This window comes from Canis lupus, chromosome 17 (assembly GCF_003254725.2).
Source record: "Canis lupus dingo isolate Sandy chromosome 17, ASM325472v2, whole genome shotgun sequence".
NCBI lineage: Eukaryota > Metazoa > Chordata > Mammalia > Carnivora > Canidae > Canis > Canis lupus.
Window position 1 is genome coordinate 49,045,431 of NC_064259.1, and position 16,465 is coordinate 49,061,895.

The 16,465-nt window shown below is 43.2% G+C and overlaps 2 long non-coding RNA genes across 2 annotated transcripts in view; both read left to right on the top strand.

Annotated features, from left to right (window-relative positions):
• LOC118351124 (uncharacterized) overlaps positions 1-16,465 on the top strand; it is a 36,949-nt gene that overhangs the window by 128 nt on the left and 20,356 nt on the right. The window lies entirely within an intron of this gene.
• LOC125752780 (uncharacterized) overlaps positions 1-16,465 on the top strand; it is a 27,047-nt gene continuing 10,582 nt past the window's right edge. The window contains exon 1 of the long non-coding RNA XR_007403070.1: positions 1-2,454. This is a non-coding gene — a long non-coding RNA (uncharacterized LOC125752780). The remainder of the gene's footprint in view (positions 2,455-16,465) is intronic.

Sequence of the window (16,465 nt, forward strand, 5' to 3'; positions counted from 1 at the left end):
TCAGAAGCGTGTCCTCCCGAGTCCCAGCCACAGCTAAGCCTTCAGACAGCTGTCGCCCCAGCCGGCACCTTGACTGCCGCTTGCCAGAACCACTGAGCTAAGCTACTCCCAATTCTTGACCAACAGAAATTGGGAGATAATAAATATTTGTTGTTTGAAGCCACTAAGTTTTGGGGGAAGCTCTAGAAGGAAGGATAACTGTACACTGGCGCTTGTGCGCTACGGGCAGGACACCGGGGCGGTTCACCTATTGAAGGAGACGCTGAAGAGCCGAGCTGCCGAAAGGATGGGGTAGAGCTAAGTGTCCCACAGGTCCCCGGGGCTCCGCATCTTCTGTCTATTTCTCTCTGCAGATCGACTTTATTAGATACATTTCTCGTAGATGGGCATTCACCATATACTGCCCGTGTATGACTCACTGTACTGCCCAGAGCTCTGAATTTTTATACTTAATGTCCAAGGCGCGAGAAGGGCAGAACTTTCTTCCAAGTTCCAGTCCAAAGAATGCCAGGGAAGGCCTCTGATGGGCCCACCTTGAATCAGGTGCCACCCAGGAGTCCTATGACGCGGCAGTCTTTCTCTGGACTCTGGTTTAGAGTGGAGAGAAGAGCAATTGGCAAAAAAAAAGTGAGGGTTCTGTGCCAAGAAGAGGCTGGGGCAAACAACAGGCTTTTTTTTTTTTTTTTTTTTAATTTTAAGATTGTATTTATTTTAGAGAGAGACAGAAAGAGCATGTGCAGGGGGAGCAGCAGGTAGAGGGAGAAGGTGAAGCAGACCCCACCGAGCAGGGAGCACGACGCTGGGCTCCATCCCAGGACCGGGAGATCGGACTGGAGCTGAAGTCAGACACTTAACTGACTGGGCTACCCAGGCCCCCCAACAATAGGTATTCTTGACTGGAGGGAAAGATGATGTGGCCTGGCAGGCCTCCTAGGAGTGGGGGGACACCAGAGAACGTTGGACTCTTGCCTGGCTTCACCCCACTCCCACCCCAGGTGACTCTTCAGGCCCAGAGAAACGTGTCAGCCCTACCACTTCCACATGTCTGTTCCCAAATCTGGCAACAACGTTTCAAGGAGTTCCCTGCCGACCTCTGCAGTTATCCTTCCTCCAAAACTAAAAGGAAAGTTGGGAGAGGAATCAGAGCTTCTTTTTAGTTGATTAAACAAGAAGAAATTGTTTACTCTGAGTGGCCAGAGTATAACATTGTATCTGATACGGCCAACCCTTAGCTTTTTGATTAAGTGCTACTTGTGGAAATTGCTGAATCGATTTGGTACATTTTCTGAGTCAAGTGTCCTTTTTTTTTTTTTTTTTAATGATAGTCACACACAGAGAGAGAGAGAGAGAGAGAGGCAGAGACACAGGCAGAGGGAGAAGCAGGCTCCATGCACCGGGAGCCTAACGTGGGATTCGATCCCGGGTCTCCAGGATCGCGCCCTGGGCCAAAGGCAGGCGCCAAACTGCTGCACCACCCAGGGATCCCCTCAAGTGTCCTTTTAAAAACAATGTACTCTTCTCCAGCAGAAAATCCAAAGCACCTTGAGATAGGTGCTTGCTGACCAGATAAATCAACCTAAGGGACACTGCCCTGCCCATAGCCCTCCCCCAGGCTGGTTGGGTCCCAAGGGTTCATGTAGTGCCCCTCTCTCCCCTGATTAGACCACCCAGCTAGCAGCTAGCCCACGGGCTGGCCAGCAGCCTGGGAGGGGCCCTGGGGCCACCAAACCCCAGCCATGTGCTTGAATTGGCAAAGAGCGGAGGAATCCAAGTCTCTTTCTGGCGAATCCAAACTGGAAAGGGTGAGAGTAAATGACCCAAGGACCAAGGACAGCTCATGGCTGGTGGAAAGCTCTGGGCTAACAAATAAGGGCAATTCCAATCAGGAACTATGGAGAGAATCCATCCAGGAGAAACGGAAGTTGGAAAAATGGCCTGGCAGATGCCCTGCGAGGCATTTGCAAATCTGAGTTAAGAGGAAGCGGACACCGGAAATAAAGTAGACAGTGATTCTCACTCCTGCTGCAAATGAGAACCACCTGGGGTGTTTAAAAATACTCACACCTGGGGCGCTTCCAGGTCCAGAGGCAGAGACCAAGCAGTGAAAGACAGGCGAACCGCCCTGCGTGCCTTAGAGCCTCCTGAGTCAGGACAGACCCCCTACCTCTGTCCCCAAAACTGGGTGAGGCTTGCCCTGCTCACCCCCTTTCCTTCCATGGGGCGGCTGCGCCTGTGTGTTTGCCAGCTCGCCTCCATCCCCTACCCACCTTGGTGAGGGGGGCCTGCAGGGGCTGCCCCCACCCCCTGATTCCACCGGGGGATCGGGGACGGTGGGAGAGTGTCCCGGCCACCGGAGCTGGAGGTGGGCCCCGGTCCCCCACCTGCCCCAGGCGGGCCAGGCCTCTGCCATCTGGGAGTTTCCCGAGTTTTCTGGAGCACCCTCTGGCCGGCAAGGTAAGACACCCCTCCCACCCCCACCTCGCAGATGCCAGGTGCATGTCAGAAACCTTTGGCTTGAGTCAACAGAGTTGTTTCTTGCTTGCAACCCAGGAAGCCTGAAGCCACACCATCCCTATCTTACCATTCTCCCCTTGCCCGAGTGAGCCCGACTTTTGACATCTTTTACATTTGCATTTGTTCTAATAATGCTGATAGGATTAAGTCTGTCATTAGGTGCTGTCAGGAAACTGGTCTCATTTCCTAGGTCGTGGTAAGATACCCTGACACTGTGAATTTCAAAGAACACTTAGGCACTTTAATTTTGTTTTGTTTTGTTCTAGAAAAATATAATGATTATTAGAGAGGCAGATAGGAGGGTTTCTTCAATCACGTTGACCTTTATTCAAGCATCATTTATTTATTCAGAACCTGAACGTCTGTCATCATCTCTGGCCTCGGCCAGCAGGCCACCTCCCCAGCAGTTATAAAAACCCACAGGTCCTCAGGGAGCAGAATAGCCAGCTAAACAAATGGATGAAAGAGTAAAAAAAATGAGAACAACTAAGGTTCAAGTAATAATGTTAGCTTTTTTTAAATAAATGGTTTTTAGGACAGTTATATAACTGTTTTTAGAACTATTTTAGATTTACAGAAAAATGGAGAAGATAGTACAGAGTGCCTGTGTATCCCACACCATTTCCCCTACTCTCAGCAGTTTAGATTAGCGTGGTACATTTGTTACAATTAATGAACCAATATTGATACGGTATTACAAATTAAAGCCCATAGTTTATTCAATATCCTTACTTTTCCCTTAGTATCTTTTCCCTGGTGCCCCTCCACGACACCACATTACATGTCGTTGTCATGTCCCCTTTGGCTTCTTCTTGGCCATGACAGTTTCTCAAAATTTCCTTGCTTTTGATGACCCTTTAGGTTTTTTTTTTTTCCCCTTTAGTTTTTAAATAGTGCATACCGATATATCCTGTGAGGAAATTATGGATGTGTTTGACAGAAAGCAATTTTTTTTTTTTTTTTTTTTTTAGAAAGCAATTTTTTTGTCATTAAAAATGAGCTTCTGCTTGGGGCAACTGGCTGCCTCAGTGGGTGGACCGTACAACTCTTAATCTCTGGATCATGAGTTCGAGCCCCACATTGGGTGTAGAGTTACTTAACATAAATAAATAAAATTTTAAAAAAAGAGAGACAAGCCTCTACTTATTTTAGATTTAAAAAGAACTGTGCCTTAGACACCAAAGGCATATTCCTCAACCACATATGGTCACAGGAAACCTTTTTTTTTTTTTTTTCAATTTTTTTAAATTTATTTTATTTATGATAGGCACACAGTGAGAGAGAGAGGCAGAGACATAGGCAGAGGGAGAAGCAGGCTCCATGCACCGGGAGCCTGACGTGGGATTCGATCCCGGGTCTCCAGGATCACGCCCTGGGCCAAAGGCAGGCGCTAAACCGCTGCGCCACCCAGGGATCCCAGTCACAGGAAACCTTTTTTGTGAGGGCACCTTGGAACTGTACCCATATTTGTAAATACTTGGGTGTTTGGGGATTTCAGATTTACAGTGTGTTTCCCCTTCTTGGGAAAAAATGTTTGGAGTTGAATGTAAATAATAGTTTAGTTTTTAAAGCTTAAAACAATTTGCATAATATTCATATTCCTGATTACATTTGATCATTAAAAAAAACCATTTAATCCCAGTATAATTAACTTACAGTGTTATCTTGGTTTCAGGTATATAATATAGTGATTCAGTAATTCTACACATTACTCAGTGCTCATCAAAGTGTACTCTTTAATCCCCATCACCCATTTTGTGATTCTCCCACCTATCTCCTCTCTGGTAACCATCAGCTTATTCTCTATGGTTAAGAGTCTATTTTTTGGTTTGTCTTTTTCCCCTTTATTCATCTATTTTGTTTTTTAAATTCACATATGAGTGAAATCATATAGTATTTGTCTTTCTCCAACTTTAAAAAAATTTTTTTTCAACTTTTTTTGAAGTTTTTTTTTTTTATTGGAGTTCAATTTGCCAATATATAACATAACACCCAGTGCTTATCGCGTCAAGTGCCCCCCTCACTGCCTGTCACCCAGTCACCCCAACCCCCCGCCAACCTCCCTTTCCACTACCCCTTGTTCATTTCCCAGAGTTAGGAGTCTCTCATGTTCTGTCTCCCTCGCTGATATTTCCCACTCATTTTCTCTCCTTTCCCCTTTATTCCCTTTCACTATTTTTTATATTCCCCAAATGAATGAGACCATATAATGTTTGTCCTTCTCCGATTGACTTATTTCACTCAGCATAATACCCTCCAGGTCCCTCCACAACAAAGCAAATGGTGGGTATTCGTTGTTTCTAATGGCTGAGTAATATTCCATTGTATACATAGACCACAGCTTCTTTATCCATTCATCTTTCATGGACACCGAGGCTCCTTCCACAGTTTGGCTATTGTGGACATTGCTGCTAGAAACATTGGGGTACAGGTGTCCTGCCATCTCACTGCGTCTGCATCTTTGGGGTAAATCCCCAGCAGTGAAATTGCTGGGTCATAGGGCAGGTCTATTTTTAACTGTTTGAGGAACCTCCACACAGTTTTCCAGAGTGGCTGTACCAGTTCACATTCCCACCAACAGTGCAAGAGGGTTCCCCTTTCTCCACATCCTCTCCAACATTTGTGGTTTCCTGCCTTGTTAATTTTCCCCATTCTCACTGGTGTGAGATGGTATCTCATTGTGGTTTTGATTTGTATTTCCCTGATGGCAAGTGATGTGGAGCATTTTCTCATGTGCTGTTGGCCATGTCTATGTCTTCCGCTGTGAGATTTCTGTTCATGTCTTTTGCCCATTTCATGATTGGATTGTTTGTTTCTTTGCTGTTGAGTTGAATAAGTTCTTTATAGATCTTGGATACTAGCCCTTTATCTGATAGGTCATTTGCAAATATCTTCTCCCATTCTGTAGGTTGTCTTTTAGTTTTGTTGACTGTATCCTTTGCTGTGCAAAAGCTTCTTATCTTGATGAAGTCCCAATAGTTCATTTTTGCTTTTGTTTCCCTTGCCTTCATGGATGTATCTTGCAAGAAGTTGCTGTGGCCAAGTTCAAAAAGGGTGTTGCCTGTGTTCTCCTCTAGGATTTTGATGGATTCTTGTCTCACATTTAGATCTTTCATCCATTTTGAGTGTATCTTTGTGTCTGGTGTAAGAGAATGGTCTAGTTTCATTCTTCTGCACGTGACTGTCCAATGTCTTTCTCCAACTTACTTCACTTAGCATTATATTCTCTAGATTCATTCACATAGATTCTAGGTATCTATCATATAATTCACGTTATATTCTCTAGATTCATTCACATTCTCTAGATTTCATCCTTTTTCATGGCTAAGCAATACTCCATGGTGTGTGGTGTGTGCACATGCATGCACATGTGCACATGTGATTATACACACCACATCTTTATCCATTCATCTATCTGTGGACACTTGAATTGCTTCCATAATTTGGCTATTGTAAGTAATGCTGCAATAAACACAGGGGGGCATATATCTTTTCAGACTAGTATTTTCCTATTCTTTGGGTAAATACCCCAATACCCAGTAGTGGAATTACTGGATCATTTTTAATTTAATGTATCTGTTTCTGTGCCAGTGCCGTACTGTTTTGCTCATCATACCTTTGTAGTATATCTTAAAATCTGGATTGCGATTCCATCAGTTTTGCTCTTTTTTCAGGATTGCTTTGGCTGTTTGGGTTGTTTTTTTTTTTTAAGATTTTATTTATTTATTCATGAGAGACAGAGAGAGAGAGAGAGAGAGGCAGAGACACAGGCAGAGGGAGAAGCAGGATCCCAGCAAGGAGCCAGATGCGGGACTTCATCCCAGCATCTTGGGATCACGACCTGAGCCAAAGGCAGACAGTCAACCACTGAGCCACCCAGGTGCACCTTCATAATACCCTCTTATAATTCTTTGTATTTTTGTTGTGTCGATTGTTATTTCTCCTCTTTCATTCTGATTTTGTTTAAGTTCTCTCTCTCTCTCTCTCTCTCTCTCTCTCAATAAGTCTGGTTAAATTAGATTTAACTGATTTAATCATATCAGTTTTGTTGATCTTTTCAAAGAACCAACTTCTGGTTTCATTGATCTGTTCTATTGTATTTTAGTTTCTATTTCATTTATTATTTTTTTAAAGATTTTATTTATTCATGAGAGATATAGATAGAGATAGAGATAGATAGAGATAGATAGAGATAGAGATAGAGATAGAGATAGAGATAGATAGAGAGAGAGAGAAGCAGAGACACAGGCAGAGGGAGAAGCAGGCTCCATGCAGGGAGCCCGAATTCAGGACTCGATCCCGGGTCTCCAGGATCACACCCTGGGCTGAAGGTGGCGCTAAACCGGTGAGCCACCTGGGCCGCCCAATCTGCAGGTGTTTTTAGGTCTGACATGAGTCTCTGGTAGGCAGCATATAGATGGGTCTTGCTTTTTAATCCATTCTGTCACTTTATGTCTTTCAATTGGAGTGTTTATTTCATTTACATTCAAAATAATTATCGATAAGAATGTAGGTATTGCCATTTTGTTGCTTGTTTTATGGTTGTTTTTGTAGTTCCTCTTTTCCTTTATTCTCTTGCCCTCTTCTCTCACAGTTTGCTGGCTTTTTTAGTGATATACTGGGATTCCTTTCTCTTAATTGTTCGCATATCTATTTACCATTTTTTGCTATAGAAAGCAATTTTTATAACAAAAACAAAACTGCAAGAGAAGTCACCATCTGGTTGGCCAATTGAAAGTTACTCTAGGGGTGCCTGAGTGGCTCAGTCAGTTAAATGTCTGCCTTCTGCTCAGGTCGTGATCCCAGGGTCCTGAGATGGAGCTCCCCATCAGGACCCCTGCTCAGTGGGGAGTCTGCTTCTCCCTCTCCCACTGCCCCTCCCTGGATCATGCTTTCTCTTTTTCTCTCTCTCAAGTAAATAAAATAAAAAGAAAAGGAAAAAAGAATATTACTTTGTTCTAAACATTTTGGCAAACATTAAATAGTCACACCTTAAGACACCACACCAAGAAAATACACTGGCATTATTAAAAATAAAACAAGTACCCTGAGTTAGAGGCATCAGAAAGTAGCAGCTTAACTGGACAGGATGGGTTTAAAGGATGGTTGTCTTGGGTGAGGTTTGGTAGATTTATAAACAAGGTTAGGTAGGAAAGGCTTTTCCAGGTCTGCCCGGGTGGCTCAGTGATTTAGCGCCACCTTTGGCGCCACCTTTGGCGCCACCTGGAGACCCAGGATCAAGTCCCACGTTGGGCTCCCTGTGTGGAGCCTGCTTCTCCCTCTGCCTGTGTCTCTGCTTCTCTCTCTCTCTCTCTCTCTCTCTCTGTGTGTGTCTCTCATGAATAAATAAATAAAATCTTAAAAAAAAAAGGAAAACTTTTCCACACACATCATTAACCTATAAGCGTATAATTACTAACCTATGAAACAACGGAAGAAAACTATAAACAAGCTGAGACTGTCCCTCTTTTATTTAACAGAGAACTGTTGGCAGAAAAATACTTTGGGTGGAAGTCGAAAGTTATGATGCCTTGGAAATTGTTTCAGTACTTTTTCTACTACTTCAGGCACCAATTAGTGGAACTGAAAATACAAACTGTCTTGAGCTGCTCCATCCTTGCCCCACATCTTCCTCTGTTCTTGGAGCTGAGGCTTACAGTGTAAGTTAATGATCATAGGTGTATGTGCACAGCCAACTGCCCCGCCCTGTCCAAACCAACTGAGCTATTTTCTGAATCAGATTTGCACAACTCAAAAGAAAAACCGTTCAAAGACCAGGATGTTTTCAAGGCAGCTTTTTAGAAGCTTATGTTGACTTGCCCCATTTTAGGCTTTTTCAGTGTTTATTTTGCTTCCTCTCATAGCTAACAGTTTGAAAATGAGCTTATCATCTGGTATAGGAAGGTCAGATTTCTTATATCTTCAGTCTCCCCTTCATTTGGTTTAATGTCTGAAACTAGGAATCTTCTAGTGCTGTGTGAGGACAAGCATTTGTTTCATTAAAACAAATACTCATGATTTGAGGATCAGCTGATTTTCTTGATACAATACATGAAAAAAGAGAACTTGGGGATCCCTGGGTGGCAGCAGTTCAGTGCCTGCCTTTGGCCCACGGCGTGATCCTGGAGTCCTGGGATCGAGTCCCACATTGGGCTCCCTGCATGGAGCTTGCTTCTCCCTCTGCCTGTGTCTCTGCTTCTCTCTCTCTCTGTGTCTCTCATGAATAAATAAGTAAATCTTTAAAAAAATAAAAATAAATAAAAGTAGGAAGGACATGAATAAATATTTCTCCAGAGAGAGAGAGAGAGAGAGAAGAACATCTCAACCTGACACCTTTCTTCTGACCCGTTGAATTTAATAGCTGGTTCTCCATGATCTCTGGGGAGATCTCATTCCTGAACATGGTAAAACACTGGACTTGGTAGCTATCTAAGCACGGACTCATTTCACTCTCCATCCTCCTGCTTCAGTACCAATTTAAGAATGCAAATCCTATGTGGGCAGGTTTTTAAAGTTGGTGAGAAAATTTTATTTTATTCTGGCTGAAGTTAATCATATTATTTTCTAAAGTGAGCCTTTACATGTTTTACATTTTAAAAATCCCAGTCAATTTGAAACTGAAGTTTTAAAGACACCAATGATTTATCTGCTCTTTGAGAAGCAATATGCTGAGTGTCCATGTGTGACAATAGTTACTGCCACACTGCACTCTTGTATAGGCCAGACTAGGGAAGTGGGAGCTGAACACACCTACTCTTGCCACAAAACCTGCTAAAACAGAAACAAGGTGGTTGAGAAGTAGACAAGCACTGTTTGCATATAAACCTGTCTATACAGCATGAGAACATCTGATCTATTGTGTTAGTTCTATTGAGGGAGGTCAACTGATGTCATGTGTAAAAATCAACAGGTTAATTGTCCAAGCTTTTCCAGATTTCAATTGGTTATGTGGGATCAAATAGATATGCTAGCATAATCACAATGAATTGACCATGATCTTAAGCACATTTAAGGAAAAATACAAATGTTTATTGCCAGCATAAGTATTTTCTCATTCTTTACTCAAGAAAGGTGAGGCTTTATTTTGTTCATGATTTCCCCTAAGTAAATGACGGGAAAATTTAACAAACTAGCTTAGGTCAATTTATTAAGTTACAAAATGTAACATTCTGATGTAGTCTAATTCATGGTAGACACTGTATATAAATAAGAGAGCTGAGGTCTTCTGCACCTGCGTGACGCTATCCTTCTTGGTTCAGAAACAATCGTTAGGAGGTGGAATCCAACTTTTTTGTTGTATACAGATACTGCCAAGAGAAAAAAGGTTTATCAGATTTCGAATGGCACAGTTGTAAGTTGGCAGTTGACAGCTTTCAGTGTAAAACTTCTTAGCAAGAGAGACTGGATTAGAATTCAAAGTAGCTGGGATTTTTTTCTCCCGTGTGAGAACTGCTGTCATGGGTCACATGCACGTTCCTGGGCAATCGGTGTGATCTGGAGGGACTTGTATGGTGTTGTACAAGCACATTTTTGCGACAGGCAATAAGATCTTGAGAGTTTTTAGGGCTAAAGGACTTGCTCCTGATCCTCCTGAGGACCTCTACCATTTGATTAAGAAAGCTGTTGCCAATTGAAAGCATTTTGAGAAGAACAGAAAGGATAAGGATGCTAAATTCAGACTAATTCTGATCAAGAGCCGTATTCACCAGTTGGCTTGATATTATAAGGCCAGATGAGTCCGCCCCCCGCCCCGCCAAATGGAAATTTGAGTCATTCACAGCTTCTGCCCTGGTTGCATAAATGCGTCTGTGTATTCAAGCAATAAAATCCTTGTCTAACTAGAAAAAAAAAAAAAAAAGCAGAGGGAACCTCAGGTGTACAGTGCCTAAAAGCCTACTATGTGAGTCCGTAAAAACATATACTGTGGCGCTATCCATCCAGCCTGTCTTTTGAAGGACCGCTTGTAACAATCACAGTTGTGGGGAGAAACAATTTAAGTTTTGTTTTGTTTTGTTTTACAAAGTTTTAAAAATGATACTAAATATACATCTTGGCACCTTTAGCATTTTTGTGCAAACAGACTTTGACAAAGAGAGTAGGAATGTAACCCTGTTCCTTTCCTTTCTCCCAGTGCAGATGCGCCTTTATTTTCCTCTGAGCCATAGTGTTTCTGCTTCAGCTGCTGGGATGACTGCTTCATTCTGCCCTTCACTATGCAGAGAGCTTTATAAGCTCTGCGGTGGGCAGGGGTTCCTCGTCATCAGACTCACTGAAAATCCATGCCCAGAACCGGCCCCTCACTCTCCTGACTTGGCTCTTCTCTGTAACTGCCACCTGTGCCCCCACAAGGCTTGTGCACCATTATTTGAGGTTTGAGGGTTTTGTACAGTTTACTCTGTTGTCAGGCCCATTCTTTGGCTGTTGGGAGCCTGCCTTCAACCCCAGCCAGCCAGATTTAGTTATGGTTCTTCTATATCTGGGGCAACTTCTGTTAATCTGTGACTCAAAATGGCTGAGTCTCCTATCTGAGGAGTCTTTAGAGAATCATTCTTCTATGATCATCTTCATGCCATCTTTTTTTATATAATAAATTTATTTTTTATTGGTGTTCAATTTGCCAACATACAGAATAACACCCAGTGCTCATCCCGTCAAGCGCCCCCCTCAGTGCCCGTCACCCAGTCACCCCCCCCCCACCTCCCTTTCTACCACCCCTAGTTCATTTCCCAGAGTTAGGAGTCTCTCATGTTCTGTCTCCCTTTCTGATATTTCCCACTCATTTTTTCTTCTTTCCCCTTTATTCCCTGTCACTATTTTTTATATTCCCCAAATGAATGAGACCAAATAATGTTTGTCATTTTCCGATTGACTTACTTCACTCAGCATAATACCCTCCAGTTCCATCCACGTTGAAGCAAATGGTGGGTATTTGTCATTTCTAATGGCTGAGGAATATTCCATTGTATACATAGACCACAAGCTTCTTTATCCATTCATCTTTCGATGGACACCGAGGCTCCTTCCACAGTTTGGCTATTGTGGACATTGCTGCTATAAACATCGGGGTGCAGGTGTCCCAGCGTTTCATTGCAGCTGTATCTTTGGGGTAAATCCCCAGCAGTGCAATTGCTGGGTGGTAGGGCAGGTCTATTTTTAACTCTTTGAGGAAACTCCACACAGTTTTCCAGAGTGGCTGCACCAGTTCACATTCCCACCAACAGTGCAAGAGGGTTCCCCTTTCTCCACATCCTCTCCAACATTTGTGATCCATCTCCATCTCCATCTGGATTTCTTTATTTAATTCATTGACTTTCTTTTATAGCTTCTTCCTTCTTTGTTGAGGTGGAAGATTATTGAAATCCTCTGGCATTGCATCACCTGTACTTGAGGCTTTTTGAAGCAGTGAATTTGGAATTTGAAGATCATGAAACATTGAGTTCCCTTTTCTGTTCGGGAGACTTATTTATTGTTATGAATAGCTATAACTCCTTTTTGGATATGCTAACAGATTTGACCTCTGGGTTGCCTTTCTGGAATTTGAAAGACTGTTCTCAGACACAGTACACTTCTTTGCCTGAGTGTCATCCTCAGATGTCTCTGTGAGGCTCAAACTCTGATCTGACATTTCTATTAGCAGCTGTGACATTTTCCCGATCACTGATTCAGCGGCCTTTCCTGTTACATCTGAGAACTTTTCATTGATTGCTATTGCCCATCAGTCAATCTCTGTACATCTTCATTGATTCTCTCGTTCTCACTCTCCCCCTTGCCTCCATCTTTTGTATTTTCTGCAAGATGTTGGAACTCTGAAGATGGTAATAGTCACGCAGTTCATGGTGGTATTTCTTGGAGAATTGATGCCTATTCTGCTTTGCTGTCCTCTGTCATTGGCAACACGTTCAAGCTTACTAGTGTGCCTTTTCACCATCTTTTCTTAAAGATTGTTTGTTTGTTTATTTATTTGAGAGAGAGGCAGAGACACAGGCAGAGGGAGAAGCAGGCACCCTGCAGGGATCCCAATGCGGGGACTCCACCTCAGGACTCCAGAATTATGACCTGAGCTGAAGGCAGATGCTCAACCGCTGAGCCACCCATGTGCCCCTCACCATCTACTTTGTAAAACATTCCTGTCGGCATCATTTTCTCAGAACATTGCTGTGCTTGGCCAGTCTTTTTGCAGTCTTGCTGACGTTGTCTTTTACCCGATTTAAATTGCTTCCAGGGAGCATCTGTCTTCCATGTATCATGACAGTGCGATTTGCACTCCTGCGCAGGTCCTAACCATAGGCTGCTCACTCCACGGTGATCTGTGAGGTCAAGTTCTGGCAGGTCAGTTAGGGCTGCCCTGCGGGGTCACTCACTCACAGGGCGGAAGGGAAAGCTTTCCATGATGTGTACGCATACTCTTCTTCCTCCTCCGACTTCTTTTTTAGGTTAGAATTTCTTCAAAAGATCCTGAGTTGCTCTGCATAGCTGAGTTCAATCTCTGTCTCTTCCCTGACAAATGGGGTATATTTTTCAAGAATACCAATTTCCCACTTTGTGTGGTTTGAGGTCAAACTGATGCTCCGCGGGTGCTTCCCAGGGGGCATGGCTCCTTGTGAGTTGCTCTTCGGCCAACCCCAGAGAATCCCATCCCTTTGTCATGCATCCTGCAGCACTGCCTCCTGGGTCTTCTCCAGCCCCGTCCCCATGACTCCTCACCTATACTCTGTCCTGCATCCTGTGTGCTTTAATTTGCAAATGACCAGCAAGCAGACTTGGACAAATGGAAAATGTAAACTTGTTCTTGTATAGAAGGACTCAACCACATAAAAACGTCAGTTCTAAGTAACTTATAGATTTAATATGAATCAAATAAAAGTGTCAACAGTATTTTTTCCTGACACTAGGCAAGTTCATTCCAAAGTTCGTATAGAAAAATAAATACACAAGAACGCTAGGAAACTCCTGAAAAAAGAGCAATGAGGGTACACTAGCTGTTAACAAGTGGTAACTAGAAATTAAATTATATGATAAACATTGATATTAAAATATGTTTAGGGGGGATCCCTGGGTGGCGCAGCGGTTTGGCGCCTGCCTTTGGCCCAGGGCGTGATCCTGGAGACCCGGGATCGAATCCCACATCGGGCTCCCGGTGCATGGAGCCTGCTTCTCCCTCTGCCTGTGTCTCTGCCTCTCTCTCTCTCTCTGTAACTATCATAAATAAATAAAAATTAAAAAAAAATTATAAAATATGTTTAGGGAATCCCTGGGTGGCTCAGAGGTTTAGCACCTGCCTTAGGCCCAGGGCATGATCCTGGAGTCCCGGGATCGAGTCCCACTTTGGGCTCCCTGCATGGAGCCTGCTTCTTCCTCTGCCTGTGTCTCTGCCCCTCTCTCTCTCTGTGTATGTCTCTCATGAATAAATAAATAAATAAAATCTTTAAAAAATATATATGTTTTACATGTAACTGCTTGGTTGTGTGGGCCTGGGCACATGTGCTCGGCACCCAGCACAGCAGCTGCTAGGAGTCAGGTGTTCAGCAGCAGCTGTGGAATGAGTGGGTCCTGGATGTGGGGCAGCAGCTTTTGCTCCAGGTTCCAAATGCGAACATGCTGAAGAGTCAAAATTTCTTTGCAGAAATGCATCTTCAGGTCAATAGGAGGAAGTTAATTTCCAGGACGCTCACTTCTCAGTGGAATGAGCCACAGCCTGTGGTGCCTTGGAGCAGCCTTGGAGTTATGTGTTCTCATCTGACCTCATTCGGAATATTTCAGACCTTTGATTACTGATTCAGAGCCATTTATTCTGTGTCCTTTATGGGGACTCTCAGGATTCTCAGGAGGCTCTTCGGCATCTATTCTTATGGTCTTTTATGGCCTCGTGCATCCTCCTGGATGTTCCTTCCTGTTAAATAGCTGTTTGCTAATCTGCTTTGATTATTCTGTTCTCTGCACATCAATTATGCTTTCAGCATAGATACTATTTGGTCTATTATCTAGTAATCTTGATTTTGTTGAGTAGGTGAGATATTCTTTTTAATCTTTTTTTTTTAAGATTTTATTTATTTATTCATAGACACACAGAGAGAGGCAGAGACACAGGCAGAGGTAGAGGGAGAAGCAGGTTCCATGCAGGGAGCCTGATGTGGAACTCGATCCCAGGTCTCCAGGATCACACCCCAGGCTGTAAGCGGCACCAAACCACTGCGCCACCGGGGCTGCCCATCTTTTTGAAAATAGATTGCAGTCACTGTCTACCCTTGTGTCTTGATTGCAAGGACTCATTGCTGTCTTTGAATTCTTAATTAACGTTTGTTCTTTGTGCAAGAAAAGATTTTTTTTTTTTGGTTTCAGATAACTGGTCTTCCTGTTTATTCATACATTTTTGAGTAAAATCTTGTTGATCTTTTTGTTCTTTTTTTTAATTAATTAATTTATTTATTTATGGTAGTCACAGAGAGAGAAAGAAAGAGAGGCAGAGATATAGGCAGAGGGAGAAGCAGGCTCCATGCACCGGGAGCCCAATGTGGGATTCGATCCCGGGTCTCCAGGATCACGCCCTGGGCCAAAGGCAGGCGCCAAACCGCTGCACCACCCAGGGATCCCGATCTTTTTGTTCTTATTGTCAATTTATTTAGAAAAGTTTTATAGGGATCCCTGGGTGGCGCAGCGGTTTGGCGCCTGCCTTTGGCCCAGGGCGTGATCCTGGAGACCTGGGATCGAATCCCACATTGGGCTCCCGATGCATGGAGCCTGTTTCTCCCTCTGCCTATGTCTCTGCCTCTCTTTCTTTCTCTCTCTGTGACCATAAATAAATTTTTTAAAAAATTAAAAAAAGAAAAGTTTTATAGTTTATGTAAATATTTTAAGAGTTTTAAAAAATATTTATTTATTTATTTATTTATTTATTTATTTATTTATTTATTTATTTATGAGAGACACAGGCAGAGGGAGAAGCAGGCTCAAAGCAGGGAGCCCGATACGGGACTGGATCCTGGGACTCCAGGATCATGCTCTGGGCCAAAGGCAGGTGCTAGACTGCTGAGCCACCCAGGCATCCTAGTCTTTATTTTTAAAAAAAATTTATGTATTTATTCATGAGAGACACACAGAGAGAGGCAGAGACATAGGCAGAGGGAGAAGCAGGCTCCTTGCAGGGAGCTGATGCGGGACTCAATCACAGGACCCTGGGATCATGACCTGAGCCAAAGGCAGAGGCTCAACCACTGAGCTACCCAGGTGCCCCCAAAGTACAGGTCTTTCACCTCCTTATGTTTATTCCTAGTTATTTTATTGTTTTTTGGTATAGTTCTTTTTTTTAATTTTTATTTATTTATGATAGTCACACAGAGAGAGAGAGAGAGGCAGAGACACAGGCAGAGGGAGAAGCAGGCTCCATGCACCAGGAGCCCGACGTGGGATTCGATCCCGGGTCTCCAGGATCGCACCCTGGGCCAAAGGCAGGCACCAAACTGCTGTGCCACCCAGGGATCCCAGTTTTTTGGTATAGTTCTAAATGGAATTGTTTTCTTAATTTCTCTTTCTTCATTATTAGTGTATAGGAACACAACAGATTTCTGTACACTGATATTGTATTCTGTAACTTTACTGAATTCATTTATCAATTTTAGTAGTTTTTTGGTGGAATCTTTAGGCTTTGCTACACAGAGTATCATGTCACCTGCAAACAGTGGACGTTTTGCTTCTTCTCAACCAGTCTGGTTGCCTTTTATTTCTTTATCTTATCTGATTGCTTACATCTAGGACTTCCAGTACTATGTTGAATAAATGTGGTGGGAGGGGACATCTTGTCTTATTCCTGATCTTACGAGAAGAACTCAGTTTTTCCCCATCGAGTATGATGTTAGCTATGGGTTTTCATAAATGGCTTTTATTATGGTGAGGTATGTTTCCCGTTAACCTGCAGAAGGTTTTTATCATGAATGGATATTATCCTTTGTCAAAT